The following is a 10,753-nucleotide window of genomic DNA, read 5'->3' on the forward strand; positions in this document are numbered from 1 at the left end:
TTAATTCATTAACGGTATGATTTATATTAACAATACAATATAATAAAATATTAATAACGATAAATGCTCACAAATTAATGGATCATACCGTGAATTTCTACTATTATTCTGATCAATTCGAAATTATTCGAGCTTAATCATTTTCGGCAATCACAGCGCATATCTGATTAAATAACGGCTTGCTCGCATTTCGTTGACAAATCATTAACTTCCTCTCAAATTACTGCAACAACAACTTCGAACAATCATACTTGTGAATTCAATTGGGCAACGTTTTTACTATCGTTTTAGTATTATTTTTTTGCGATTCTCTGCGATTCGAAAAGGTGTTGCTTTTAATACTTCTTATTCTGTGTCACAAAACGAGAGATCCTTTAGACATCTTAAGTTCCTATCTCACTCAAATACCAATCGTTTTTTAAAAGCTCGATTGCTCATTCGACTTAGATCGCTAATTCTAACCAATACAAATGTAGTACCAGATCTAGCATACGTTGTTTACTTATCGCTCTTGTCTATTCAAATTAAATCTTATCGAGCGTTCTCTGTATTTTTTTTATCATAAAAGTTAAGATAAAGTTGAATTTATAAAAACCTGTTAATTAAAATACAAAAGTTTTAATATCTTTAATTATTAATAACTTTTCAAATGTCTCATATGAATTAAATTGACATTTTAATAGTTTCAAACGACGAAATAATTAATTATTATTAGTTAGTATAATTTCCATTTGCTCCTATAATTAATTTTGTTGACTAGTTACTACATTTTTTTATTATTTTAATGAAAAAAACAGATTCTGTATTAACTTTACTACATTGCCATTTTCATTAATTATAGTTCTCTAACTAGTTTCGGATATCTTGAGATCTTTATTATACATTCTGCAAAGTAGAAGGAAAGAATAATGCAAAAGTAAAAAATATACTTTCATGAAATTGAAATTTTTTATATACGTTCCTGTTAATTTTCTTCATTACAGTGGAATTTAACCCGAACCCATTCCAATTTATGCTGTATTTTTCTTTGTTTAATAGATCTTTGTGTTCTAATAGATTAGAAGGAAAATGTACAAGCAGGAAAAACTAAACTTTCGTAGTATTTTTCTCCAGCGTAAGAATTGTATAAATAGGAGTTGTCAGAATATCTCTTCTAAGAAGTCGATTTTATAATAGATAAACGTATGAATAAGTCGGATGTTTGGAACAGATACACGACAAGAGTCACAAGAAGAAAAATATTGTTAGGTAATGTGAAATTCATTTTTTAAGCAAGTAACATATAAAAGATTTATCATTGAAGTGTTCTGTAAATCTTATAGAGTTTTTCGTAAATCTCACGAAGCATTTCGTAGAAAATTTATCTCTCTTCGTTTAAGTATAGTATAAAGCATATCGATTTCTTCCGAAACATTAGAGTATCGCTCGGCGCATATGATTCGCGGAGTGCCGAAGCGGGAGAATGAAGAGACCGCGTTCTTCTTTCTTCGATATCCTCGCCTTCTTTTTCCGGAAGCGTAAGAGGAGCGTAATATCGCGCAGATTTTCCATTACCTCTTCCACCTGAGCGATCACGCTTCCTCTTTTCTTCCGCGCGAATTCCGTCTCTCGCGTGCCCTGCGGCGACCGTAGGGAAGCGAAGAAAATAATGTTAAATTTTCTCCTATCGTCTCGTTCGTGCGAAAACCTCCCGCGTTTCCTCATTACGATGGCTCCTCGGCTTCTTTTCCTGCGATGTGTTTCCCTTACTTTGCGAATACTTTACCACGTTGATAATAAATTTTTTTACCTCTCGATAAATGAGACGAAAGTGATAGTACATTTATTCAATTAATCTACTCAGTGCAAATAAAATGCCTTTGGTGCGTAAATTAAATATTTATAACACGGACAGGTAATAATTCACAACCGATTGAGATGTAAATGAAGTTTTAAGTAAACGCAAACGTTTCGACTCTGGATTTGAGTTTCTCTAGTTCTCTTCAGTGCGGGAAACCAAATACAAACTACCTATATTCAATTAGACAAATAATTACGTATAATATATGTTCGACGTCGAATGCATTTCTATCAGGTGCACATATTATTTCAATATTATAACAATTACATCTAGTGTCCGATTCAGCATCTCGTATTACATTAGAAATCCCACCTCAGAGGACAGCGACACCGTGTTGGTATCGATGTCCTTTGACGGATTCGCCGACAGCATAAAGCCTTTACAACGTACTCTGAGCGCAAGCCACTGAGGACTGCCACCCGATCTACGGTTCTGTGTAAATGCGCGTATCGCTCTGTGTACACTATGAATTCTCGAGCGTGGGCGGGATACATGGCTCGATGGCTCTCACGCGGCAGTCGTAGTTCTGGTCAGCAGAGATCCGTGGAAGCTGAATAAACAGTCTTTCTCTCTGCTCTTCTCCTGTCGCGAGGATGCCGATTGTTCCTGTGGGCTTATCGATGAAACATGAAAGCAATTGGAGATCAGTTACCAGCCGCTGCGATCATATTGATCGATCTCTGAAATTGTATCACAATTCTTCGTAGTACTTCCGCGAATTAATCCTGTGTGTAAAATATTAGTATACAAATAAAGGGATGATAATATATTTTAAAAAGAGAGTTGATGTTTAAAATCCAATCAAGATACGATTAATTATGTTCTATTTGCTTATATTAGCATATAAGAGGACACTTTTAATTATTCTTTTCTTCTTTTGTACAAATGTGAGCTAGATTTTATATTCAATACTTTTGTTTCCCGAAATAAGAAAAATGGGAAACTCGTTCGTTCAATTTCAAATTTCCTCAATTTCCAAGAAGAAAAAAGACTGAATGTTTGCCCAACGGTAAAAAATTATATGCACGTTATAACCGTAAGAGTTAAACTTGGCTCATAGCTATGGAGAGTTTTATTGCTAGACCAAAAAGAGAGCGAAAAACCTGGCTGCAAAATCGGGACGGTACATTTTTATTTGTCAGAGATCTTATCGGAAATATTGCAATGCAATTTATATTATTTTATATTATTTTCTCACTTTATATTAGTTTCAATTTATCTACTTTAACTTTATCAAATATTCAGTTTACTTAATATTTTTGAATTAAGGAGACAAATAATAAATTTGTTATTTGAACTTATCCATCATTCATTTCTTATGATTTATTAATTGAAAGCACAAGCTTTGCCAGTTTCAAACTTCTTGCAATATTATTAACTATAATCTCTAGATAAAGCTTTTCTCGTAACGACACATGTTATTACATTTGTATATCTTTTAACAAATTGCGATTGAAAAGTTCAACAGAGATTTGAGATATTGATCTGAGTCTTAGCGTCGTTAAGTGCTTCATTCGGAGGGTGCGACTGGATACTGAGCAATTTGAATAAACAGAATGCGGCGTCGAGACATCTCCATTAGACGTCGATATTCGGGGTAGGAAAAGTAAAGAGGGAGAGTTGTCAGCGGATAGGGAGACGAGAGAGTGCAGAGAATAGCTGTGAAACGCAAATTGCGGAAGACGAGCTGCGGAACAAAGGCCATGGACTAGAAAGCGCGACGAAACTCACTCGGACGTTTGCACTACATTCACCGCATTTGACGAACGATCGCAAGGTACAAAGGTATCCTAAAAGGATGGAAAATTCAATATTAGACATTTCGACAGGCTTGAAAAGATAATCTTTTATTTACAGTCAACGAATTCGATTGGAAGGAATCTTTATATAAATTGGAAATGAAGAATCCAATTTCTAGAATTAATGAATATTAAGTTTTGAGATACCTAATAGACAGTGGAATTATATTTCTTAGAATACAGAACTAATTTTTTTTAACAACGTTCTCTACTTTAAATCTACTTTAATCTTTATAGACTGAACTTCTAAATGCTAAAAGAAAAATATTGCATTATTATAGGTTTACTTATAATAACAGCTAATTACTTCCAAAAAACGAAATCTAAATCAAAGGGAATAAAACTTAGTGTATTTTTCAAGTTCCGATAATCCACACATATAAAGAATCAAAAACTTATCTGAATAAATTCGATTTCTAAATAAAACATTCTTCAGGAAAAGTATTGTCCAAATCGATTGGAGCGTTCATCTGTATTGTAACATCTTTTCTAGGACGTCGGGCATATAGGCGGGATATATATAAGCAATTAAGCCGATTGGAATTTTTTTTTTCGAGTATACGGCAAGATCGACGCCGTTCGGAGCCAAGCGAATCCGATTAAGCCTTATAGATTCTTGCTTCTCCATTCTCCCTCCGCTAGAAAAGCGTTTCATTACGCCGCTCGGACGCCGGATAATGCAAATAAGTCGAAAGCGGTATTACCGCAGCTCTCGAAGCGTCGTCTGAGGCAACAAATTAAAACAACGAGGCAGCGTGCAATGCGGGGAGTTAGGAACGCGCGAGATTTAAGGTAGTTCAGGCAGTTGCGACTCGACATCCGGCTCGCTTCGCTTGGCATGCGATAGCCGACCGCCGCATTTAATATTCCCTCAAATTTTGTTCCATTCTTTGCATATTTGTATGCCGGATGCTGCGATATTTTTTGCACATTTAAAAGCAATTGCACGTAACGTTTGCGGCAAATTACAGTATATACAGTATTACATCCAACAGTATCTTATATCCTTTTAGTGAAAGCATAAATGGATAAAAATTATTAGAAAAGGCCTTTCTAATGTAACAGTACAGTGGAAATAGATAAATCCAGTTTTTTTTTATTGTGTAATTGTATTACGTTTCTTCTTCCTTTAATTCTAGTAGAAAGAAGTTTGTTATTTTCCGCTTCGTTATTTTTTTAAATCATTGAAACTGAGAGTCCGTTTATTGAACTATTTTTCGTAAGCTCTTTTTTCTATTAATTTTTCTATTAAAAAGAAAAAAAGAGGGATTAATTTATGGGTTTTTTTTTTTTATTTGAATCACACGATTCTCTGGGGAAATTTTACAGATATTCGAGCCACCGTAAAACAGAGTTAAGCACCACCGATACCAAGTGCTTAGGAGAAAATAATAAATCAGCCGGGGAAAAAACTGGCGCGCGGGGAAACGATCGGGGGGGAACGTAAAGAGGAAGTTTCACTAGCCATAAAAATTAACGTTACACCGCGTGCTTATAATGGAATTCACCGGCCACGAAGCGATTCTCCGTGAGACTTATAGCTCTCATTGGCTGCCCAACATTGACTTAACTTTGCATAAAATTACCGCGAAACGATTAATTGACCAGTGAACATTTATCCCTTCTTGCGCGAAAAAACGCATTTTACCATGAAATCCCCATCCTTTCTATATAAATATGCACGACCATTAACAGAGTTTTAAAGTTTTGAAGACTAAATTATCGCTTTTGTTTCCTCAATATTCTAGCACAGGATCGTATATAACATCAATGAAAACAGTTTTCTTACGCCAGATTAGCAACTTGTCGGCGCGTAAACATCGATTATCCGATATAATCGATTCTGCGCGTGTTTCACCCAACTCCCAAAATTTCCGACCGTTGCTCCAGATATACGAGTTATCGAGTTCATAATTAACGGCGTCTCCGGCAGCAGCGCGCACCGAGGTGCAATACATAGGCAACGCACGTCGTGCACGGAATCGGTGTATCGTCAAGGAAACTTTGGCGTGTAAAAGTTCTTTCGCTCAGACTGCAACTAAGTCAAGCCGATAATACAACGGCACGGTGCGTAGAATTACGAACAGCGCGATACAACGACGGAGTCGAGACATCTTCAGTCTTCGAAAAGTAGTAAATCAAGGAACGAAACATTTGATTTAAATAATTAAAACCGTGGAAATATATTTTCTTTAAATTATAGACGTGAGAAATTAATTTCTAAATTTTCTGACAAATCCAAAAATATTATTTCAATTTTTTCTGTCAGCATCTTTAAAGGCACCATCGATGTTCTGATTGTGAATTTTGATAGATAAATTTAAATCCGTAAAAAAATTGCAAAATATAATCCGCCGACTTCTATGATAGATAGAAACTCGTTAAAACTTTGACAGGTATATCAAAAAAGATTTTTTTAAATTTTTATATAATCCGGAACAATAAAAAAATTTGCTCTGTTTCCCGAAAATCCCTATTGTTGAAAAGTTAAAACTTGTGTTATTAACGCGGAGAGAGTTAGTTTCGTATATCTTTCAGAATCATCAGACTAACCAAATCGGTTATAATATCTTTTTTCATCTATTCAATTTATTTATCTTATTTGAGAACTCTTTAAATGCAAGACCCAACTGCACTTGGTGCAATTTGCTCTTAAAAACAACAGTAAAACCATGGTGTTGTTGTTCGTGGGTGGTAACCGGATTCGCAAAGGAAAGGTGGCAACTGAAATGCCGAGAGACTCGACTGCGAAAAGGACGAAACAGTCGCGAGGGGGATGAGGAGAAGGGCGAGAAAGACTCGCAAAGGCAGACGGAGAACTGTCAGCAAACTGCATTTACCATTGTTACTTCAAAGACGCGTCCTGGCATTGTACCCTCCGCGTAACTTTCCTTAACGATCCTGCGGGCTCGTGCTCGTGTTTTCCCTAAATACGACGAAACTCGGAGATAAGCCGAAACCAGTTAAGGCGTCACGTGAACACCTTTCAACCAACCTATCCCCTATCCGGTACTTCGCTTTTGCTTGCCAGACCAGGAATCGTTTAATCTCGGCGAAAGGAGGCAGCACGAAGAGTTTACTAACTCCTCGACCATTCGGGATATCCAATTCGCGTTCCTTCGCCATGATCTTTGAGCATTTCATTGTCCCGCCGAACAACGCGTGCGCTTGACCCACTGTCTTTAATTGGGAAAAGGGAGGAGAGAGGGACGAAACTTTTGGAGAATGCGTCAAAACATGCGGTTACCGAGCTCTTATTGTTGTTCTTGAAGAGGTACCATTGTTGCTGCTGGAGCCGAAATTATAAAGAAAGTTGAGGTGAAGTTTGATAAGTGTTTTGGGATTGAAGTACACTACTCCCGCACCCTTTTCTAACGGCGCGTAAACTTTGAACGGTACGTAGAATAAACTTTGATAAAAGAATTTGAAAGAGAAGTTTTTTTAACTGAGGTTAAAAACTAATATTATTGTTAACGGTTTTATGTAAAAATTAGATTTTTAGAGGAATTAGTTTTTATATTAGATTTTCCTTCTTAAAATGAACAAATTTTTGCTTAAATATCTCATCAAAGTAACGGAGATTTAGGATATAACTCAATCGATTACGTATTGTGTACAGTCCTTTCATTTATAAAAATATATTTATTATTATAAAAGTACATTGTTATCAATATATTTTATATCGATGGAAATGTCGTTCCGACTGAATGAGAGCAACTTCGACGATAAGCAAACTAAACGTAGAAGTAAGTGCGAGTTCTGTGAAAATTAGCGAAATCGCTGAGCGAAGGGATTCGCCGCTGGTTACGATCCATTCCGTTTACTTCCGGTCGTAATTCGCGATGCGAAAATTCCGCAAGCGAGAACGCCGTTAAATTAAACGCCCTTGCAATCGACACACGCGTAATGGTGAGCGTCCGGAATTCGACTGTGCAATGAGATAGTCTTTATGTTCTCCATGAGACTTTACTTATCTATCTAACGAAAGCTGAAGAAAGCCCATTGCCTCTCATTTTATATGCATCGCAAAATCTTCTAGGGTTTTCGCTTATCGAGTCATTTATTATTTTTTGAGAATATTGGATGAATGCAATCAATGGGCGGTTTTTCTCGAAAAATCTGCTTTTCATTCGCCTCTTTCTATTTATCATGCATTTGCTTTTCATATTTTTTACAGATTTCTTTCGCGAGGAGATTTTCCTGGATTACACCGAACTTCATTATGCTTTGCGTTCCCATCGTTGCGCGCCGTCCCATCCCGTTTTTCTTTGCCTTTTCGTGACCACGAGCTTTTTATATATGCGCGGGTGTATTGGTGTGCTTTGATGCTATATCCCTGATTTACAGTAAGACTTTCCCCTTGCGAAAGTCCGTTTCAAGTGAAGAAAGATATTTCGGCCCCTCTCTTCCAATAATCAGGATTACGTAATATGGTTTTTATCGATGATTGTAAAGATTATCTTATTTTTATATACGCAAATCAGTTTACGCTTGCAAATAACTTTCCAATAATGCAAATGCAAAGAGGAAGATCAAACGGACACTTTTGTAATGCCTGGTCTGAAAGCTTAGCTTGAAAGAGGTATTTGAAATTTTCTGTAAAACGTGTACTGTATAGTATAGTAAATGTGCCTGACTAATGCATTTGGTTGTTTTAACAAAAAGATTAATCTCTCCTGAAATAAACAGAACAGAAAACTTTATGTAAATAGCTTGTAAATATTCTGACTCACGGCTGTGTGGGACAAGTGTTAAAGAACAATTGCAAATTAGATTTTAAAAAATGCAAGTTTACGGTTAACATCTACATTTATTTTCAGAGAGAATTTTACTTTTAAATGAATAATATATATTTCGATATAAAAAGCAATATTGCTCTTCTCAAATTCTAGGATATTTATTAGAAGACTATTGCGATAGAAAATACTTAAATTATCTTTGCAAATACTTTGTCTGTAATTGCGTGGTAAAGTACGTAAAGTATTTAAGATTCGCATTGTTGCCTGTTTTCCAAGGTATAAAATATGTCAACATTAACAATTTTTTAAAAAGTTATTTAGTAGCCATGCTTATTTTGTAAGAAAATTTGTAATAAATTTCTAAAAGATTTATAACTTAAATCTAAATTAAGATCAGAAATTTATTATAGATATTCTGAATACTTGTAAAAACAAGAATGGAAATCTATGTATAATATATTTTAGTATTACACTATGAAACTAAACTGTGTTCCAACAAGTACACTTTATATTGTTTATACAATATAATACAATGTTACACAGCGTGTCCTAACTGGAAAATAGCCAACTACAAGCAAATGGTTCACAAAAAATTAATTCTTAATACACGCGATAATTTTTTTCGGTTCTTCATTATAGAAGATAAGTCGTTTGTGTCCGGTGTTAATTTTTATCAAATTGATTATGTTTACATATATATATAAATTATTAAAAATAATTCTTATATATAACTTGAACTTGATCTTTAGAAAATATTTGTAAATTTGTGAGTTTGTGTAATGTAATAGAATGAAAATGAAGTATTTAAAAATTGGAAAGGATAGAGATCATTATTTAGATGTTCCTAGATTTTGAAGAAAATAAATACGCAGGATTGATCCAATTGTGAGTATTTGAGGGCTAATTATTCTAGTTGGGTGAGATTTCCTGAGAAATTCGAATGGATGCTGAGACTTCCAGCTCCCTATATGACATGCGAATGTGTTGGGGTGGAACGAGATTACAGGGATGACGTTAATGTAATGGCGTTACATTACGCGCTGCCGTCCTTTCGTCGTCGCGCGATTTCGCACACGGAAAGCGCGCGATTAGAATTCGTCGCGTAGTGCGCGCGATATTATCGCGCTCGCGCGCGCGAGAGACAATTAAATTAGCTACCGCCATTGAAATTGAATTATTTTGAACCGGCAATGTAGAGCCGCGTACTGTTCGACCGACCGCATACAAAGTGGCGAGATTTTGGAGACAGCGTCGACGCGTTCGATCGACGTCCGCGTTAATTAGATGACGGACACTATGATAATTATGTTTGTGTGACGCCCCTTTAACGAGATCGAAGTCATCCGTCCGAAGTCGTCCTTTCGTTTCGCACGCATTCGAGGAAGATGACTTTCGCAGAAAATTATGTTGGCTTTATCATCAATCTAATGGATATTGATTAAAGATACTTTAGGTTAATGTAGGGTTGATGAAAATATAATAGGTAATTAAGAACAAACTTTGTAATTTTGTATCAAATTTTTGGAAGTATTGGTACTAAATTATGTATATGATTTAATTTAATCACTACACAGAAACTACGATTTTGTAGATAATATATAAAATTTAGCTGATACAAATAAAAAAGAATTATTACGTTGGACTATCAAAATAATTAGGATACACATGCATGATGTGGATTATGATTATTGCAAAAAGCTATGATCAGAGTTGGGAAAGTTTTTTTTTTTTAACTAAGTTAAGTTAAAATCAACAACCTTGAAAATTTAATTTAGTTAAGATACAAGTTATAATGAAATTAGTTAAATTAAAAATTAAGTTAATAAAAAAAAGTAATTGAAAAGTTAAAAGTTAAATTTGTTTTTTTTTCTAATTCATAATATATTCCAGGGTTTCAGTCTTACAAATAACGGAAATAATGAATATATATTTCATTTAGAAAATATTCTATATTTTATTTACATGTTTTGCTTATATATATTGTTTAGTATATAAGATTTGAATACTCTCTCTCTCTCTCTCTCTCTCTGGCTTGTGATATGACTAAAGCTTCAGACACAATACGAGGGAGCAGCGATAATAATAAGAAATAATAGATTTCAACCTATCAGAAACTAGATACATCGAAATACACTGTTTCTGACAAATTGAAATCTGGCGGTCTATTGTATAATTTGAAATAAGGTGAAAATTACAAAAGTGAGAAAATTCACTAGAATATTTATAATTTTATTAGTCAACACCTAAATTTGCTCACTTCTGCAAACCTCACCTCATTTTAAGTTACCGCGTATTATGTCTGAGACTTAACTTCAAGGAATTAAATAAAAAATTAATAGTTACGGATAAAATGTAACTAAATAAAGTTAAAAAGT

The sequence above is a fragment of the Trachymyrmex septentrionalis genome, unplaced genomic scaffold (assembly GCF_001594115.1).
Source record: "Trachymyrmex septentrionalis isolate Tsep2-gDNA-1 unplaced genomic scaffold, Tsep1.0 scaffold24, whole genome shotgun sequence".
NCBI classification, from domain to species: Eukaryota; Metazoa; Arthropoda; class Insecta; order Hymenoptera; family Formicidae; genus Trachymyrmex; species Trachymyrmex septentrionalis.